At 37.8% G+C, this 20,239-nt stretch overlaps 1 protein-coding gene across 8 annotated transcripts in view; it reads right to left on the bottom strand.

Annotated features, from left to right (window-relative positions):
- The window catches only part of GRID1 (glutamate ionotropic receptor delta type subunit 1), a 538,060-nt gene that overhangs the window by 331,048 nt on the left and 186,773 nt on the right, over positions 1 to 20,239 (bottom strand). The window contains exon 2 of one of the 8 annotated variants that reach the window (XM_039719743.1): positions 5,299 to 5,364. The exons of the other annotated variants lie outside the window; for them this stretch is intronic. The gene's annotated coding sequence lies outside the window, so the exon portion shown is untranslated. The remainder of the gene's footprint in view (positions 1 to 5,298; positions 5,365 to 20,239) is intronic. 8 annotated transcript variants of the gene reach the window in all.

Genomic DNA, 20,239 nt, shown 5'->3' with positions numbered 1-20,239 from the left:
TTACACTTCTCTCTTTTTTTTTTTCCCCAGAAGCTCCCTGACTCCACACAGAAAACAACATGACAGTCAGATCAGACACATACACAACATTCATAATAAAGGCACCTTCCCGCTGCTTTACATTGATATCATACTCCCGGAACGGTGTTGTAAGTGACCTTCTCAGGTACTTTGCAGATCTGATTTTGCTCATGATTTTGTACTTGCTCTAGTCCCTCAAAGGTGTTTTTTCCACTGTGTTTTCCTTTGTGGTTTTGCACAGCTGCACCACATGGAACAGATACTGTGATCTGCATCTGTGCTCTGCCAGATATGAGACAAGAGGCGCCACAATTCTATTAAACCGATCTTTTATCTACAAGTTTCCAAACACATGGTGCTAGAAGATTGCATTTAAATTCAGCACTTAATTCCCTTAAGTCAGTGATTAAATTCTTTAAGGTGTGAATGAGGTGTTAACTCATTGCTGAATTGTTCCCTATGACAGAAATATATTTTTTGAAGTAATTGAATTTCATAATGGGCTAATACTTGGGGAGTAAAAACTCAGTTAACCTGAAATATGTACAAATTACTAGATTTCAAAGCAGCTGTACCTAAAAGCAAGCATGACATACAAAGTAAAAGCAAAGTATATTGTCAAGGTATTTTACTGAATAAAAGCTGTAAATTATAGATTAAGAAACTACCTTAAGACTCCACAGAAACAAGTATGCAACCAAAAAGTGAACCCATATCTTTAGGACACAGATTTGTTTTCAAGCTGACAAATAATTAAAATTGAAGAATAATTATTTTCTTTGTTTCAAGTATTTGTTTTAAAGCAGGCACGATTCAGGCTGACTTCAAAGCCCGAATTGATTTTTCCCCCTCCTTTGGATGATTACTCTTATTAATATTTCCCCATTGCTTTTGTTGGATTTGTTCTAGGATGGACTGAATTCATCCCTGAAAAACAAGTTTAATTATTTTGTGCCCACTTTAACCAAACTGAAAAATCATGTAATAAGTTTAATGTAAGATAGTCACACTTCACATGCCTTTACTGGGTCACTACGCATGCAGAAAAAGCACCCTGCTCTGAGGAGACACTGCAGGCAGGTAAGCTCATCTAGCCACAGAGGGAAAGAGGAGACTGGCGTCTCAAACAAAAATCAGTAAGAACCTCACAGGGCTAAGAAGAATTTCACTCGTGCTTTAAAACCCACACCACACAAGAGCATGGTTAAACCTCACAGTTCCAAGGGTTCAAGCCTTACACCCATCTATCTTTCACTAAATTTAAGCTCACACAAGGCTCAATACAAGTTTTGAAAGAAAGGCCATCCTGTGGCATGTCTTGATGTTGAGCATAAAACTTTCCTATTAAAATTTCTGAATATTAAAACGAAAAAAATAATTTACTTTCCACCTTCCAGATGTTTATATTCAGCTACATAGCCTGGTTTACACTCTTTATTTCTAATCTATCTGTACAAGCACAGATTTCTTGCAGTTCCTGCATAAGAATTTCTGAATAAAGAAAGAAGTTGAAAGTGATGTTTTCAGATCATGAAAATATTCAAATTCACATCCAGCTACATTTTTTAAAACAGACCTGTAGCTGTACCAATGCAAATCACTTCTGAACCCATTCAGTCTATTATCATATTCATACAAGTTATTTGTTTTATAGACTTGAAATCCCTCTGTGGTGGATTTTATTATTTGTTCATTGTTACATTAGCACTGTTCTGCCCTTGGAAATACCCATGGCATTAGCTGCTGAATCTTTTTCTGTGTTATCTATTTCAACAAGAAAACACATTGTTTTTCTGTACCTCTTGAATAACAATAATATGGATACAGGAAAAAGGATGTAAACAAAACAAGGTGAAGGGGAGAAGGAAAAACTGAACACTTAGAATAAGAGCTCAGGTAAATGACTGAACTTCATGGTTTTAATAAGCATGTAATGGAAGTCAGAATTCAGATTTAGATCTAGATTCTGAATGAGCTTCAACTAGCAATAAAGGGGTGTTGTGTTCTGCCATGAAATTTACCTCTCCCATAATTTAAACCAAGATAACATTTCAGTGGTTTTGTAGTGAGTAACTGATAGAGAATAAGCACATAGATCACCTTGATGAAGACACATGACTTTAGTAGTCAGCAGTAACAAGTTTTGAGGCACAATGAATTCTATTGTTTTCATGTAAATAGGGGGAAATTTTAGAAATTCACTACAAGCTCACAAACAAAAGATGGTTTTTAAAACTTTTGATCAGTTCCTTATCATGATAAAGGCTGTTGCAATAAAGGGCTGTTAATCTGAAAGCATCAAGTAAAGGTCCCTTAAGACAGTATTCAATGGCAAACCCATCTCCATTTTTAAAATTTAGTAAAGATGCTAATAATTACAGAGGAAAAAAAAAAAAGATTTAGCTATTTTTCTACAATCTTCTCTCTAAAAATCTACTAGAAATCTTTACATCATGCAGACTGATTTAAACACTTCAAAAAGCATTTTCTAGAAACCTTAAAACATGCAAAAAGATTACTGAATTAGCTAACCACATGGATTTTTGTTTTCATGTAGAGTTTTATTTTTTAACCATTACAAAATCCAGCATTAAAGAAAAGATGTCATTCATTTCAGAGCTTCCTGGTACCTACTCTCAACAACACAGATTCCTCTAATTCTAATTTAAAGCACAGAAACAGTCACCTCTATTAAATTCATGTTGTTAATCAAAAGACAAATTTGACTCCACAAAATTTCATGGACACCCTAAACAGAAGGCAGATCAATTCACCTCTTTGAACTGTGAAAGGAAGAGATTATGGGGGAAAATCCAATCCTCTCAAGCTATCCTTTAGGGCAAATTCCAGTTAATTCCTGAGAGCAACACAGCAGCTGAGGCTGGAAGTCCACCCACACACACTCAAGAGGATCAGCAACTGCAGGTTGCTCAGGACTATCAGAGTAGAAAATCTATGAGAATCACTCCTCAGGATATAGGACCCCAAGTTTTTTGGGGGAAAAAGACCAAATAAACATCTGATTTAACTCTAGAGACTTTACAGAGGAAATTCTGTACTGGGTTGCTACTTTTTCTACCACTAAATTCTTTGACTCGCCTTGTTAGATATTATACAAAACCAACACAACATTTTTATTTAAAAGCACATTTCTCAGCAGCTGTTCACTCACACAGATTGTTACACAATATATTGATAAAATCCAGAGAGATTAGGTTTTCTTAATCATATAACATAATTCCATTTTTGAAGCACACCAGACCCCGTTAATCCTTATGTACCTCATGTTTTACACTGTGCAGAGGTCAAAGAGTCAGCTGTAACACCGTGCACTATTTTCCCACTTGGTGGAGCATACATGGAAAGGATAATGTTGATATTGCAAACTGAAGCACAATTAGATTAAAATCTCTCTCATTTATCACAGACAGGATTCTATCCAATTATTTTATCCCTGTTCCCATCTATCCAAATGATGTTATATAGAATCAAATTACCAACTAAACACACTAAAACAAAACATTTAAGATGAAACTTGAAAAAAATTTGTGAAGCTGCTTACTGCTATTTGGTCACTATTCACATGCAGACCTCTGGCTGGGCAAGATTTAACTCCTGGAAATATAGCTCAGTATTTCCCAGGAAGCAATAGCAAACTGATTTATTTTAATAATCTGGTTCTACAAATCAATTAAAATGAAAAATTAGAAATCAATTCACATTTTAAAAGAAAAGCAACTAGACTATGCAAGCCAAAATAAGGAATGAGAAACATAGACAAAATCAACTGCATAAATACAAGCTACAATTGAAGGTCCACAGGCTTAGCTCAAAAGGGTCATGTGGCTATTTAATAGTCTCAAAGTGGCTTGAGAAGCAGCAAACCATACGTCAGGGGACATGAGTCACCAGAAGAGTAATTGTCTATTAAGAGTAATAATTATTGAGATGTTATATCCATGACTTCTCCAATACAGATTAAATGAGATAGATACTATGAACAAGAAATTGTACTTTCTGTAGCCTAAAATTCACTTACATACTTTGCTGTTATACTAACCAAGACCATATTGCCATGGTTTAATCTAACCTCAATCATAAATCTTCATCTTTGGCAGAATTTAAAACTGCAGATTAGACTTAATATGCATATCCTTAGCTAGGATACAAGGAGATTACTTTCAAGGACATTTTCCCAAATGAGTCATTCTCAGAGAGAAGTTCTTTTCACTTATTGCACTAGCAAAGATACTTGGAATTTAAGAATACTGCCATTTAGAAGATTATTGTTAGATAACGGATTGAGATAGTGTTTATCACCATTCTAAGTAACATGGGTTGAGCTAATGAAATCTGTGCATGCACATTTTATGCCCTGCTGAACCAAATTTTAACAAATTTCATAACATGTTGAGTGGCTCTACCTTCTTATTTGCAGAGATGTTCCACATCCAGTTGAAGAACATATTTAAATCTCTAGATTTCAGAGGAATGGTTGGGCTGAAAACTGCAAGTTTGGGGAACAGTCTGAATATTTTTCGTAATGTTCATCTCATTGATTCAGTTCAACTTGAAAACTGTACATCTATACATGGCTCCCATATGATAATCACAAAAGCTACACTGAATTCTTTTGCATCTCCTAACACAGTCCACACATCTATTTCAACAATTACAGGGTATATTTACAATAATCCAATTTTAAATACATGTTTTATGGCAACAAATTCCTTTCACAGTACAGGTCCCAAGTTACTGCTGTTACATAACACCTCGACAGGCTCCTCTGTGGTAGGGGTCTTGCTCCTGTTACTGTTTCTAGGGTAACCCACATTTTCCCAAGACCATACAGTGCAGCTACTGTCATGGGAGACCTCATGCCTGTACCTCAAACAGATGAATATTTAGTGTGCTAAAGACTAGCTCCAATTCACAATGGGGTTTTTTTTTGTTAAAAAAAATCTCAAAAACCTAAACAAAACAAAAAACGCCAACCTCTACAACCTGTAGGATTCATGTCAGAATTTCACAAGAAAATCAAGAACAATCCTTGCTGTATTTTTTCTTCTTCCTAGTTTCCTCAGCTTCCCCCACACAAAGAATTAATTTTTAAAAATTTAGAAAATAAAATAATAAATTAAAAAGATAAAAGGTACATGTTTACCTTGGTTAGACATCTGGATGCTGCTCCTCACCAGGAGAGAAAGACATCAGTTTCAACATAAATAAATTAAGGTAAAAAATCAATTTATAAGCTTGGACTTATCTGTGCCTCACCTCAGTTAGTTGCTGTAAGCACAGTCAACACATACTTCCCAAGTCTGGTCCTAAATGGTTCATGGCCTGTTTAACAAGGAACAGCTCTTAGACAATACAGAAAAAAAGAAAAAAAAACACCTACAAGTCAGAGATCATTTCGTTGTCAGCTCTTTGAAGCACCAAGCTGCATTAGCCACTACAGAAAAATAAACCCATTTGATCTCCCAACAAACAAGATGAAACTGAGCTCAGCCAGAAGCACAAAGACTTCATAAGTCAATATCCAACCCAAATGCACTGCTTTGCAACAACACGTTCAAGGCATGGTCACTTCAGACTGTTCAAGCTGAGCACATTTTGAGAAGTAAGTTTATCTCACAGCTAAGAGGAGCATGAAAAGCTAGCAAATTCCTCATAAAAGGATGGGGTTAAAAATGGAATATGCCCATGAAACAGCATTTCTAGGCAATAAAACAAAGTAGAAGTAGGCCACTTCCCCCATAAGCAGCAACAGATTTTGTTAAAGACTTCAGTGTTCTCCAAAATGCTCCTGAAGATAAGGTGAGGTCACTCCACATGAGAAGAGTTCAGAGAAAGGATCATCAGCAGCTCAAAAAAGTAAATGAAGATGCTGAAAGCCCCTAGTCTGCTGCTGGCTCCTCTGCTCATTGTTCACCCAGGTTACAGAGCCTGCAGGGCAGCAAATCCTCCAAACCAAATTAGAACATTTGCTTTGCACAATACCACAGGGGAAATGGAAAAAAAAAAAAAGAAGATGAAATGCAGCACCACTGATCTACTGAGAGCAAGGCAATGCCTGAGTGCTGCTGATGAAGTATAAGGAACAGCCAAGGCAGGGAATTTTGCTCTGCTATTTCAAATAGCTGCTTATTAAACACAAATCTAATGTCTTTCAATAAATTGCTTTAGCTTTGTAGCAAAAGTTTGCTTTTTTTCCTGAGGTCTGGCTTTCCATGATAGCTGTTGCACTAAGATAGCCTTTATTAAAAGTGTTCTGCACCATTCTTTCATTTGTGACAAAACAGCAGCCATGAACACCTAGAAATCAGAAATGATTTCTGCAAGAATTAGGATGCTATATGATGAGTTCTTTGGCTTATCATCCAAATGCAGTGTGCTAACATGTATGTGTATACCATTCTTACATTTAAAACTATAGCCAAGGCTAGACATAGTTAGAAGACAAAAAAGAACAGATCTGTTGGTAATTATTTAGCAGAGGCTTAGTTACTATGGTGATGAGTTTCCTATAAGTACCATAGTCAGAGACAGCACCCAACATTTTTGACACTATATCTTTATTTTTCCATTATATTTAGACATCTTTGTCCTGCCTTAATGCTTTTATAACTGACCAAAGGATAAAATGCACTTAAAAAGACAGATTTGACAGGTGCAAAGTGCTGAGTAGAAAAGGGTTGCAAAGAAAAAACATTAGAATAATCAAAAATATTTTAACAAGTGAATATTAAGCAAATACACTACTGAATTAAGCACCAACACTGATCTAGTTATTAGAAGTAAATATCAACTGAAATGAAGGCTAGGCAAGAGAGAGTAGATTTTAATATTGACTAAAATGAGCACTCATACCCTTTACAATAGCATGCTCTAGATTTTATTACCAATACTTACTATGACATAGGTGAAATTGTGGTTTTAAGTTCAAGACCAATAGGCAGGCCTGCACTAAAGAGTTTTGGACTAGATTAGTGCTCAAAATCTCTAGAGGTCAGGGAAATTTGCAATTTTATTTGCAACTGGTGGTTTGAAAGACAAATGTGACACCATGGGAAGATACTTCCAGCTGGCCCAAAGGTGGCAGCATCAGCTCTGAACAGTTCTCCTGTCAGTCCTACCCAGTTTGCCATTTCAAAGTCAACAAAGTGCTCTGACATGGGTTTTCCTAAAGTTTTGTGTGGGATAGAGATATCTGACTGCCAATTATGGAGGTAAACTCCTTTCCTAAAACAAAGCAAGCTAGAGCCTGAGAAGTAAAGCTTCTCACCTACCCACCTATGATCCAACATTTCATGCTGTTACTTCCTTGTACAACTTCATCTTCAGAAGTTCTTAACCTTGGTATTCAAATTCAGACATGGCCAGATAAGCCTGGGGGTGTTGGGGTGGGGGGTTCTTTGTTTTTTAATGGTATTGCCTTCATCACTTGCAAACTTCCTTTCCGCATAGGATGACAATGGATAGGGCTGCCTGTCAAGCTAGAAGTGCATTAATTGAGATAAACAAAAACTCAACAGAGTACTTTGTCCACTAGACCATACAACAGCTGTATTTTATGAGGCAATTAGCTGCTCTTTACTCATATTTCCTAGAAAAAGAAATGAAATAACGAGAAGCAGGGAGAGCTGTTTGCAGAGAGCACAGAGGTCCCGAGCAGCCTGAGCTGCAGTTGCCGTGGCTGGGCCAGCAGGATCCGGCCCCACATTCTAATATTAGAATGGATTATACTCGCTGCACTGACACTCTGCTCTACTCAGCTCATTGAGACAGACACTTGGCATCAGGAGCAACATACTAGCTCAGGCATGTGCACATCACCATAACAAACTGGCATATGGCTATTTTCAGAAAATCTGCGTTTGGCACACAAGGTGAATGTTTCTGGATTCTGCCATGTGACCTTTCTGACACTGGAAGGAGGGAACTTTGTCCTAGTCCTCATAGTTTGGACTGACTGTAACCACCTGGGAACAGCTAAAGGTTACAAATACTGTAACAAATGAGGCTGATTCCCTCCCACTCTCCCTCAGTATTCTACTAAATTCAAAAGCCATGTGTAAAAAATACAGTGTCCTGTTCTTGCTGCCTGCAATGAGCTGTTCCATGCCCCCTCCTTAGGAAGGTGAAGAACCCTTACATATATATTTTTCTAAATAAAGTCCAATAATTATTTACTGCTGCAAATCGTTTGCCTGTGTACATTTTGATACCTTTTTAATGTGAGATCATTCTGTTACAATGTAAAAAGAAAAAAATACACATAACGAAAACAAAACCAAAAAAAAGGCAGTGGCCACAGCAACTGTGTATGCATTCTCTTGCCTCTCCCAGCTGTGTGGGGTGGAAGGCACCAAAATGCAACTGACTCATTTAACATCACCTACTTACAACCTCTGTCCTCTGAACCTTATTTACCTAAATCCTCAATGACAACATGGTGTTACTGTTATTGACCAATATCATCACTGCAATTTTACTGAAGTTTCTCAAATGTCAGCCTGCTGATATGCTACTAATTAATGCTCTTTGCAGATCATTTTAGAAAAGCCAAGCACTCAGCCAATCCAGCTTAGCTCCTATTCGAGCTGGCTTTTCCATGCAAGCTTGACATTGGCTGGTATTGGAACTTTTAAACCATTTCTGGCTGCTTGGTACATGGAGGACTGTATTTGCCAGGACTCAGTTCACCATTAATTAGAGAATGATATCTTTTTCTGCATATTGATGTATCTCAGAGCAGGAAAGGAAGATTTTAAATCCAAGCTATGAAAACATCCAACACAACCAAGGCACTGGGAGCACTACACTTCCTCTTTCCCCAAACCACAGTCACACTGGGTTTGATGCTAGCAAAGGAGCAATTTTAGCTGGAATTTACTCTCTTCTCATGCTGAGCGGGCAAAACAGATCCTCTCACTGAAGGGGGGCTTCTCAGGTTAGCAGCCAGTTCAGTGAGCTCTACTACTGAGCTCTGGAATTGGGACCATCCAGACATGAACCTGAAGTGAGGGAGAGTAGAGCAGCTCATCTTTTTCTCATCTAATTAAGTACAGGAAGCATAGCTCCCAGGAGAAGGGCCAGCAATAACAGGGAGCACAGCTTGGTGAAAGCATTATTGAGCCGCCAGCTCAGGAAATGGCTATGATTTGGAAGCCAGTCGTACTCAGCTGGACCAAGCTGCCTCCACAACACAGACCAACGTGTATTCCAGAAAAATAAATGCATGAGCTGGTTTAATACCAAGATATAATTTCTTTTATCATCAATTGTCATCATTTTTTCATTTTGTAATAAGCAACAAATTTTTCCTGATACTCTATGTCCAGGTTATTTGGCTTGTCCCATTCTTTGCATTTCAAAACAATTCTCAACACTCTATTGGTTACTGGTCACAGAAAACGCTATCATCCCTTCTAAAACCATACCCTCAGTGTACCCTGGCATTTTTTAAACTAATTTCCTTACTTATTAAATGCCTCTCTACCAACTCTTCTAAAGTACTTCCTAATCACTGGTTGTCATTTGTCATTCCTACAACACAAAAATGACACCCTTATATAAAACAGTCTTTTGCCTGTCTCAGAAATCTGAAAGAACTTTGCCCAAGATTTATCCTTTTATTTGATGCACTGAAACAGAATTATTTCAACTTTTTTTGTCAGTTGAAAGGTTATTTTGCAGAAGTTACATCAGATCATGTAATTGCAATCTAATTACATTGCTCTTATCAGTCTTAAAGAAAGTTCTACTGATTCAACTTTATCAAAAAACACAACAAAACAAGGAAAAAAAAAACCACCAAAAAAGCACAGAATTTTTCTTAGGTTACATAGAAGTACCTTGCAGTTCAAAAAAAAATGAAGAGAAAAACATTCCACAGTGACCAGCCAGGTCTTGGCTGCTACAAGATTGCCAGGCAATGCTGACACTGGGGCTTGGGAACAGCCCTGGCTCTGCCATTGTTGGTTGGCTGCACTATCAACACAGATCAATTTCAGGGATCTCTAACACTCGCACTTCCAGAAGAATGCTAATTATTAGCAGTAAGTGAGGGACAGAACAGCACAGATAAGGAAAGAAACCCAGACGATATAAGAGAAAAATATGGAAAGCACCACTGCAGGAAATGCATGGCTGGAGAAGTTAAAGCACAGAGGGTACAAGAATGAACAAGTATCTGGCCCAGATTTTTGAAACAGAATTCAAATTGCAAAAGGTGCTATGCTTACCCCTGGGAAGACATCCCTGCTTCCCTAGTGCTGACAAAGCCTCCACTACATTTACTTAATCTCATTTCCACATCCATCTAATAGAAAATTATATGAGCACAATATTGGCTCCCACAGGAGCCAAAAGAAAAAGTTGTTCTAATTTTTTGTACTATTGTCATTTTGTCTTTAATTTGCCGTTTATATTCTTCTTTATTGATGTTGCCAAGGAGTAATGAGAAAAAGACAAAAGTGTTCACCTGATGGATTTGAAATCACTGAAGCAGCTGTCACAAAATACTGAAACGGCTTTCTTTGCTTTCACTCGGTTTACAACTAACATAATGCAACAGGACTGCACAGGACAACCAGTGGAGTTTAAAACAGCAGCACAGTTTAAAACAGCAATACAGACACCCAAAGATTTTATACTCTGGTTTTGAGTGGTATTGTTAATGACATTAGACTTTGTACAGGCTTTAAAAAGATTTCTTCCAATCACAACTCATGCTGTACTCACTTCTCTTCCTGCAATATTTCTTAATATTGAAATGGAAAATTTGAACTGGCTTTTAAAGTGATTTATTGTGAAGAAACAAGCACAGCTGAGTAACCATAAGATTAACTACATGAATATAAGACAGATTCAGCTTAGCTCTCTCTTTTCACATTTTACTTAGACGAACTGTCATTAAAACAATGTAAAAGAGGCAAATAGTATAGTTAAAGTATTCAACAAAACCTGAAGAGATGACAGATCTTCATCAACATGTAAGGGCAATATTGAGTCTCCTGATGAACTTAATAACCTCCTAAGCATACAACTGATATCAAATATTTTAGATGTGCATTGTGCATTTCTAAGTGTTTTCTAAACAATCTACATTGCAATCAACCATAACATCACAGCAAGTAAAGCTGCTGCACCCTGTGCAATACAGACACCCCACATACACAAATCACTATTGCTACCATAAAATAAATGCATGATTTATTTCACATATATATTAGAGCTAAGTAAGTTGCAGGAAGACACTGAAGCCCACTCAGCTTTGTCTTCCTTTTTCATCCCCAGCAGACCTTCAGTACCCCAAACACCAAGTACCTACAACAAGAATTAAAAATTCTGGCCAATCCTGAAGAATAACTCCATCTCACAGCCACATGCCCCTCCCTGCTCACCCCAGCAAACCACAGCTGGCAGGGAGGGAGCCACAGGAGAAAGGCTGAGCATGGGGCAAGAGGTTCCCATCACAGACATGTTCCTCTGGAGCAGCTGGGTTTATTGTCCATGCCCTGCATCCATACAGAAGGTATAAATTCCCATGTTCCTGTGCACACATGCAGGCAAGTCTGTTTTCCTGTCAAATCATTTTTTAAATTGTGCACTCGCTAAGCAAACCTGTGTAAACAATCAAATCCCCAAGTGCCAGAAGAGGAAACACCACCCATGTACCAAATGGAGGGAACTGGGATCCTGCCTGGAATAAGCCCAAACCTCCTTCTTCCTTTTCTATATTTATAACGGGTGCTATGTGTAAGAAAAGGAATTAACAATCTGTCAACTTGCTTCTACGCCTTTTGATGCTCAAGGAGCTGCAAACAAAACTCAAGCAACCACTGCCCATTGATTGTGTCAACCCTTTAATTTTCTTGCTCTTCCCCACCATGAATGAGATGGTCATGTACCAGCTCTTATTTATGCTAGGGCAAAACACAAAGTCAGCATCAGGAACTTTCCTGGCACAGCTGCTCTCATGTTAGCTAGCTGCCAGCTATAGAAAAAAAAGTAAATTGACAGGGAACTGCTAAGCCACATTCACATGAACAGATTCATGTTCTGTATGTCAAACTATCCTGGAATGTCAAAATGTCCTGTCTTCCAGCTTTATAATGTATGGGATGCAATGCCTATTGGCCACAATACAATTCAGCACATGGCAAAGGAAGCTGGCCGTGGTCAGACTGTGCAATTCACTGACACTGTGCCTCCACTAATTTCAAATAGTGCAGACCATGTTCCATACTGCCCCAGTAATTTCACACATGATGTTTCCAAATCTGTCAAATGACAAGTAGAACAAAAATGGCAAATATCTGACAAGTGTAAGTACTGACATGGACAAAGATAACAGACTAAAATTTCAACTACCAAGCTGCTAAACATGTGTCTTTGTAAGCAGTGTAATTCACAAGAGAAAATCAGCCACTAACCAACTCACCAGAACCAGAAAATTCATTCAGAAAACTTTCCATAGACTAGCAATGAGTTTTATTGCTTTTTTATCTATTCAAATTGTAAGTGATATACAGAACCAGGAAATGCATTCAAGACAGTCACCAATGATAAGTCTATGCTACACTAAAACCCAATTCATTTGATTTACTGTATGAAGAACCAAACAGATACACACATCTAAAACCACATGCACATCTAGCCATGTATAAAGGGGATTTTTAATATATATGTGTAGACACACCTATAAAACAAATATTTGGAGATATATTTCATGGACACAAAAAGCAAGTTCACTAAGGTCAGCTGTTCTTCTGGAGGGACAAAGTGGCAGCCTGTATAAACTTTTTACTTTGTTGTCTCTCCACTCAGAGCGTTTGGTGTTCCAGAAAACTTTCCATAGACTAGCAATGAGTTTTTATCACTTTTTGGATCTATTCAAATTGTAAGCAACATACAGTGTATAGTCAAAGACCTGAAGTAAGGACAAATGGAAAGAGCATCCTTAAAGCAGGTCATTTCTCATTCTAGTGTTTGCTTCAGTCCAAAAAGTTAAAATGTTAATTTACCCATTATTTTGAAAACTCTGACATGGTGATATAATTTGAGCCTGTGTGTAGTCACGAAGGGCAAAAGTTACTTTCTTGATTTTAGTACAGTCAAAATATACCAGAGGTCTTTTGAGCAAACAACCAATACTGCACAATTTTCTAGGCTAATTTTCACTTTTCTATGATAAATCTCCAGTTATTTATGTTCTGCTACCATGTCCTTCATCAGTTCACAAAAACTCCTTCATGCATATCCCTTACATGCCTCATATTCCAGAACTGAAAAGTTTGTTCAGCCTCAATTGTACCTTATATTTTATCACTTCTCATCAAGAACCTTTCCTAAAAGAGAAAAGTCTCCTTCCTCCCACAGAATAATTATGAGGCAGTAGCTGAAAACCTGGCTGTAATGGACAAATGAGAAATAAACACACTTTACCCGTTTTCTTTTTTGTTGTTTCAGAAATTACATGGTCTAGCTTAACCCTGCAAGGCAGGTCTGCATTTGCATCATTTGTAATCCCTGAGATAATGTTATGGTCTCTGGGGTGTCTCTGGTTTAATGCAAGTTATTGGAGAATGGTATGAATTATCTCTGCAGTGATTTCACACTGAATTTGTAGTGATATGTAGCAAGCAGGAAAAAAAAATGGACAGACACACATAATATTTTATCTTCCTTCCAGAAAACAAATGGTAATAACATTTGTAATACACTCACAAACAGAACTCTAGGCTTAGAAAAGAAGTCTTACAAAAAAGTACTTTAAGATGGAAAACAGTGTAACTTGTGTTGAAATTCAAATCAGCATTTTGTCCCTGCCAGCCCCAAAAAAAAGTCATTACTTAAAGATACAATGAAATCTGGAAATTATATTCTTTGGTAATTATATTTATCTTAGCTATAAAAACATCCAACATCAAGTTTTTGTATCTGATCATTCTGTGTAGATACAAAATACTATTGTGTTTAGTCAATACAGGAAAGACAGTGATATTCAGTGTTTTAGAAACCTGTTTGTGTCTCATTTATAATCAGTTTTTTCTCTGAAATAAAAGACAAATGAATCTGCTTTATGCTTCCTCTTCTATTATTCCTACTCCTCTTTCCTTTTATACTTTTTTATTTAATCCTTTTTTGGGATGTTTGCTTTACGAGGCAAAAGAGATGACAAGGGAAAAAGACACATGCAATGCAATGAGCTGTTGCATTGTTGCCACTATTTCACGTGCAATAGTCAATGCTCTCACAAATTATTTGCAAAAAAACCTAGTTTTGGCAACAACCTAAGCTGACGGGGGGGAGGGGGGAGGTAAAGCAAAGGAAGTAATGTAATTAATTTTTAAAATTTCATTAAAGTTAGCCTAGGATCACAGACACAGTAATACCATTATCAAAAACCTACCACAGAATTCCGGTTCTGGATGAGAATTAACTGAGTACAAACTCACATATCTAAGTGAGCATCTTTAGAGCATAGCCTTATCCATTCTGCTTTTGGTTATTTTCCACTTACACTGCTTCATTTAAACTCTAGTAACCCAAAACCAGGCTTTGATTCTAGTTCAAGATATTTTTAGCTGGGTATGACAGAAATACAAGTTAGTTGGTGTATCTTGCTACCCTGTGCATAATAACTCAGAGACAAGAATTTCTAAGGACTTAGTAACAGTTTCTCCTTATTGCATGATATTAACACAAATTTAGATTACAGCCCGGTTAACGATGCAAAACTGTTAACAGCCCTTTTTAGTCATTCTTCTCTACATCATGAAGTAATACATGTCTGAGCAAGTATTGATGCCCAAATGAATCTGTACTTGGAGATTGTTGGAGTTGTCAGGATAACCAGCTCCAAAAATATTAGTGTTTCAACATTTCACACCAGCTTCCAACTAAGAAATTATGTTCTGCAAATTAACAGTGGGGCTTAGAGGAAAAAAAAAATTATCTAATCCATCATGTATTTCTCAGAAAATCACTGAAAATTCACTGATAGCAGCTTTGAATCAAACTTCTCAGGTTAAGACTCTCAGACGGTTTCTTTAATTCACAGAAGAGACAGAATCTCTCCAGTAAAGGCCCCTGCTGATGCCAGTAATGAGCATAAGGCACAGCAGAGCCCAGCACTTCACTTTCCTGTGCACGAGTATGTCCTGTTGTAATCAAAGAGCCCCAACAAAGACAGGAATGATGCATCTGACTCCGTGTTCTCAGAAGGCTAATTTATTACTTTATAGTACTATATTATATTAAAGAATACTATACTATACTAAAGAATACAGAAAGGATACTTACTGAATGCTAAAAGATAATAATGAAAACTTGTGACTCTGGAATTTCCAGAGTCCTGATACAGCTTGGCCCCAATTGGCCAAAGAGTCAAAACAACTCACACCAGAATCCAGTAAGACAATCACCTTTGGGTAAACAATCTCCAAATACATTCCCACACATGAGCACAACACAGGAGAAGCAAATAAGATAAAAATTGTTTTCCTTTTCTCTGAGACCTCTCAGCTTCCCAGGAGAAAAATCCCAGGCAAAGGGATTTTTTTCAAAGAATGTGAATGCCACATATGTCCTACTTTAGTATTGCTCAGGTAAAATTTTGGCAAATCCTGTTATTTCTACAAGGAGTTTTCTTTGATACTTCAGAAACATTTTTAAATTTTCTGATTTTAATGTTTATCTGGTACATGTAACCTAAATTACCTAAGGTCTTATAAGCAGCTCATATAGAAATGATCTCTCAGCTTCCAATCCATCAAGTTTTTTACATGTTTACTTTTTACCTGGAAAGCACAGAAGAAATTTGGAACCTTAAGAAAAGGCCATCTGTAGTGGGTAAACTTCATTATCAGCTTATACTAAAAGAAATCTCTATTTTAAAATTAAGATTCCTGTTCATTAGACTTATTTGATTGTTGCTTCAGTCAGACAAGTATTTGTGAAGAGAAATCTAGTTTTCCTGTTAACACAATAAGGCTGAGATGTTCTGAGAAGTGACAAATCAAGTTCTGTAATGTTCAAATTCACATTATGCCTTTTTTTAAAAACACAAAGGTTTTGGAAACAGCTACTATCATAGAACCAACACAACCTTACATTGCTGTGTGTTTTCGTTGGGTATTTCTTTCCTCTAATTAAATTAAATTTGGACTGCTGACTACGGAAGCAAATCAAGACAAACAACCACACAAATCTTCCATTCAGCTGGGAAGGACAACAAAAATCCTCAGGAGCCAGGAACTTCCTTGTTAATGAAGTACACACATGCATTCACAGAAGCACACAATGACAATAAAAATACATACATAACCTGGAATACTGCTTGGGAAAATTACAATTTTTTAAAAAACATATACACTCCCACCTGCAGCACAATATATCACAGGAAAAAAGTGGAGAAAAGAAGGAAAGTGTTATTAAAAAGGCTTATTGTTATTAAAAACACTCAGAGGCCTTTCCTGATGGTTACATAAGTACTGTAAAAGCAAGATGTTCTTGGCAATCAGCAGAGCTTCACTGTGCTTGCTACACTGGTTTCATTAACTATTACATCATGCTTAATTTCCATAATTGGCTTCAACTTCACTTTATAAGCTAGTCTAATTTAGTTTTTATGCATATTTTAATTTAATACAGTTTGTTCTTCACTGTAAACCTTTCATGGGCCACATATTCATCCTGTACTACCTCATTTAGAACTTTTTCTAAGAGCAAATCTAAAAGGACAAAGACCACAGTGTCTGGGGAGTGACCTTTTCTTTCAGCTCTGACAGCTGAAACTCTCATCCAGGCCCCCATCACACAGACATTTGACTAGCAAAACCTTCTAATTTTGTGCACTCAAGACAGAAGGACACACTCCCCCCAGGAAAAAAAAAATACAACTACTAAGAGTTGTATTAATTATATTACTCTATTCTTCCACAAATCTAGGTCTCTGCACTAATTCTCTTTTCCTCACATGAGACAGTTCAGCTTTTTAGCCTTAACCTTCTTGACTTCACTGTATATTTCAGTACATTTTCACTCTTTCATCCAGATCCATAGTTAAGCATGATCAAATATTTAGGGACTTGGGATCTGGCACATCAGACTCCACAGAGCACCCGCTTCTCCCATAAAAAACCCTCCATTTCTTGTCCTCAGTTTCACTCTTCAGCTACCCTCAACACCCATCTGCTCTGCTCTCCTGATTCACATCTCCAGATCTGCTTTTATGCTGACAGCTGTAATGATGAGCTAACAAAGGTCATTCATTCCTTGATGTACTTCTCCTTCTATGTGCTCCACTTTTACTGAGTAAATTCAGAATGTTTACTGATCTAATACATCCAGTTCTCACCTTCTTTCCCCATCTCCACTTCTGTTATACCCTGTTTTCAAATGTCTAAAATTAGAGTGATATCTCCTGAGGGAAGAGTACACACTTGGTTAGCTGAAGCTTGACAACTTTGGTAGCACAGCTTTTGCAGATACAACATCATCCACAACACTCTAACATACAGAATAAGTGAAAACGTGACACTAACGTAATGCAGAGCCCAACAGACTTCACAGGCACTTCCTCTCAAAACACAAGTGCACACTGAAGAAAGCACTGACCTAGAAAGGGAGGAATTATTTGGATGGCTTTGTTATCCACTATGTAGCAAACTTTACTCACTTAAAAGACACAGATGCCCTCTATGCTGGGGAAATGTTTACCTTACTAACATGATTAAGCTCAATAGTTACTCAGAGGTAAGTTCCCTGCATAACTAGGCCTCCAGCTGCTACCTGCATTAACATAATGGGTACTTGCCCCCTTCTCCTATGGCCTAATGAAAATACAGTGGAAGAAATAACCATGTTAAGGAGCAATTCCTATGCACCTCTCTCCATTTGAGTGATGCACAGTCTGATAGTGCTCACCAGATCGGGAACAAAAGTCATGGTCTTTAGCAGGAATTAGATTTCCATGAACCCTTGGACCTTTGATTTGGAGGCTAAAATTGTCAGTAGCTTATTGGCTTCTACAAAGAAGCCAAATATTAAAAAAAAATACAAAAAAGAGAAGCTTGTGATGACTAAGAATAAAATTACATTATGTATCAACTTTCAGAAAAAAAAATCTTTATTCATCGACTGAATGTGATCCAGCCACAACAATTTAATATTCCCCAGTAATCCTCTAAATCTTAGATTTGTACATCACGCAACCCACAGCACTTCCCAAATAGTTCTGAAAATAAATAGGTCAGGAGTCATATTTATCTGTTAATATGATATTATAAGGCTCAAATTAGGACAGGGACACTGGGAAACTGGCCACAGAGTCTCTCTTTGCCATAAGCCAATAACCCATCAGCAATGACACGCACAGCTGGCTTCAGGAGCCCAGGAGCAGAGTTGTGGCAGGTCTCAGAGCACTGAGGGACCATCCTGGTCTGTCAGCAGAATCCCATGGGAGATGCAGGGATGTTTTACACACTGCCCCACTGTCCAACTACTTTTTGGAAGTTAGAGGAAAAATTAATATAAAGTTCATCAAGTTCCTATATAAGATTTCTACCAATTTTAGTTCTCATAAAACATGCAAGTAGTTTTAAGGGTTTAAAATTTTGAGCAGGTATGGGCCACACAGTATGGGTCTAGACTTAAAAAACCTTTACTTGCATAAACTTTATCTATACCCTCCTGAAATAACTAGATCTAATTTACTCACTAGTTTTAGTGGCATTAGGATCAGGGACCCGATTTACAAGTGATCAAGAGAACACAGAGCTTTTATAGCAGTACTAAATTATTTCCTATTACAAGATAATTTCTTCTTCCCTATCCCCTCCCCACCCTCAAGTAATTATTAACCAAAGGTTTGAAGCTGAAGATAAACCATCAAGTAATAGAACCTTAAAGCAGTTTTTTATCCCATTTTTTCTCACCGATTTTTCACAATGCCTAAAGCCCTTCACAAGTCAGTACTATTCTGTTGTATTTGTCTCAGATGTAAGGGTCCCTAGAGGGAAAGGCAGAAAACTCCAGAGCAAGAAAGACATTAACTCACAACAAAAAATCATCAGAATAGAACGTTAGATTGAGACTCGCAGACTATTTCTGTAGCATCATAGAAGCACATCCTATTCTCAATACCAAGCCCACACCAAAGGGGGTTTCCCCCTCAGAAATTTAAAAGCCTTTAAGTAATTCATAGGTACAAAGACTGTTGCCTGGATCCAGCTCAGCAGAGCAGTAATTCCTCAGTCTGAGTTAAGTGGGTTCCTTTCTCATCACCAGCAACAGACTCTGCTCATCGTGGCTTCTGCGCAGCAGGAGCTTCCTGTCCTAGATCTTGGCAGAGGGAGCTGCATTCTGACTGGGTTTATGCCACTTTGTAGGAATTGACTTGCAGCCATTGCAGCACTTCAGATACCAAACAGAGCCCTTAGACAAGAAACTCAGAAGCTCTAAAGTCTCTTTTGTGCCACGGAGTCGGGTACTTCATTCTAGTGCACGTTTTACTTTCTTCCTAAATCACAACTATCCTCTTGGCAATACAGGACACTTGATCCACCATCAGTTTTTCAGTGCTTCCAAAAACAGAGATACGCTTTACGAGCCAGTTATTTCTTGGGCACAGTACATAACTTGTTAGAGCGCATACAGCACCTTGGGAGACCAGCAGCAGATTTAATATATCAATATCTGATCCACCATCAGTTTTTCAGTGCTTCCAAAAACAGAGATACGCTTTACAAGCCAGTTATTTCTTGGGCACAGTACATAACTCGTTAGAGCATACAGCACCTTGGGAGACCAGCAGCTATAGGATTTTCTGATTTGCAGAAGGAGATGGTCAAATGACAGTCCCAAACCCTGAGCAAGCAGCCAGGTGCATTGTTCCAAGCTCTTGGACAGGCTCCCAGCTGCCTTCCCTGTGCCTCAGGTCAGCCCTAACCTGCTTATCCCTCTGTTATCTCACTCTCAGCCTCTCCAAAACTGAGGCAGCCAAACAGGATCGAGCTGTGAAGTACATAAGACACAACCTGAAAACAACTTCCACTTCCACACAGTGAAATCAAGCACAAAGGGGAAAGGCTGCTGTGCACACTTACGTAGCTGCCAAGGGCCTATCAACCCTCAGACCATTTTAACAAAGGCAAAAGTAGATTCTTCACAACTTTTAAGACTCAGAACAGCTTCCCCCCCCCCC

Source organism: Passer montanus, unplaced genomic scaffold (genome assembly GCF_014805655.1).
Source record: "Passer montanus isolate IOZ18808 unplaced genomic scaffold, ASM1480565v1 scaffold42, whole genome shotgun sequence".
NCBI lineage: Eukaryota > Metazoa > Chordata > Aves > Passeriformes > Passeridae > Passer > Passer montanus.
Note: the sequence above shows the minus strand (reverse complement) of the source record. Positions and strands in the feature narration are given on the sequence as shown.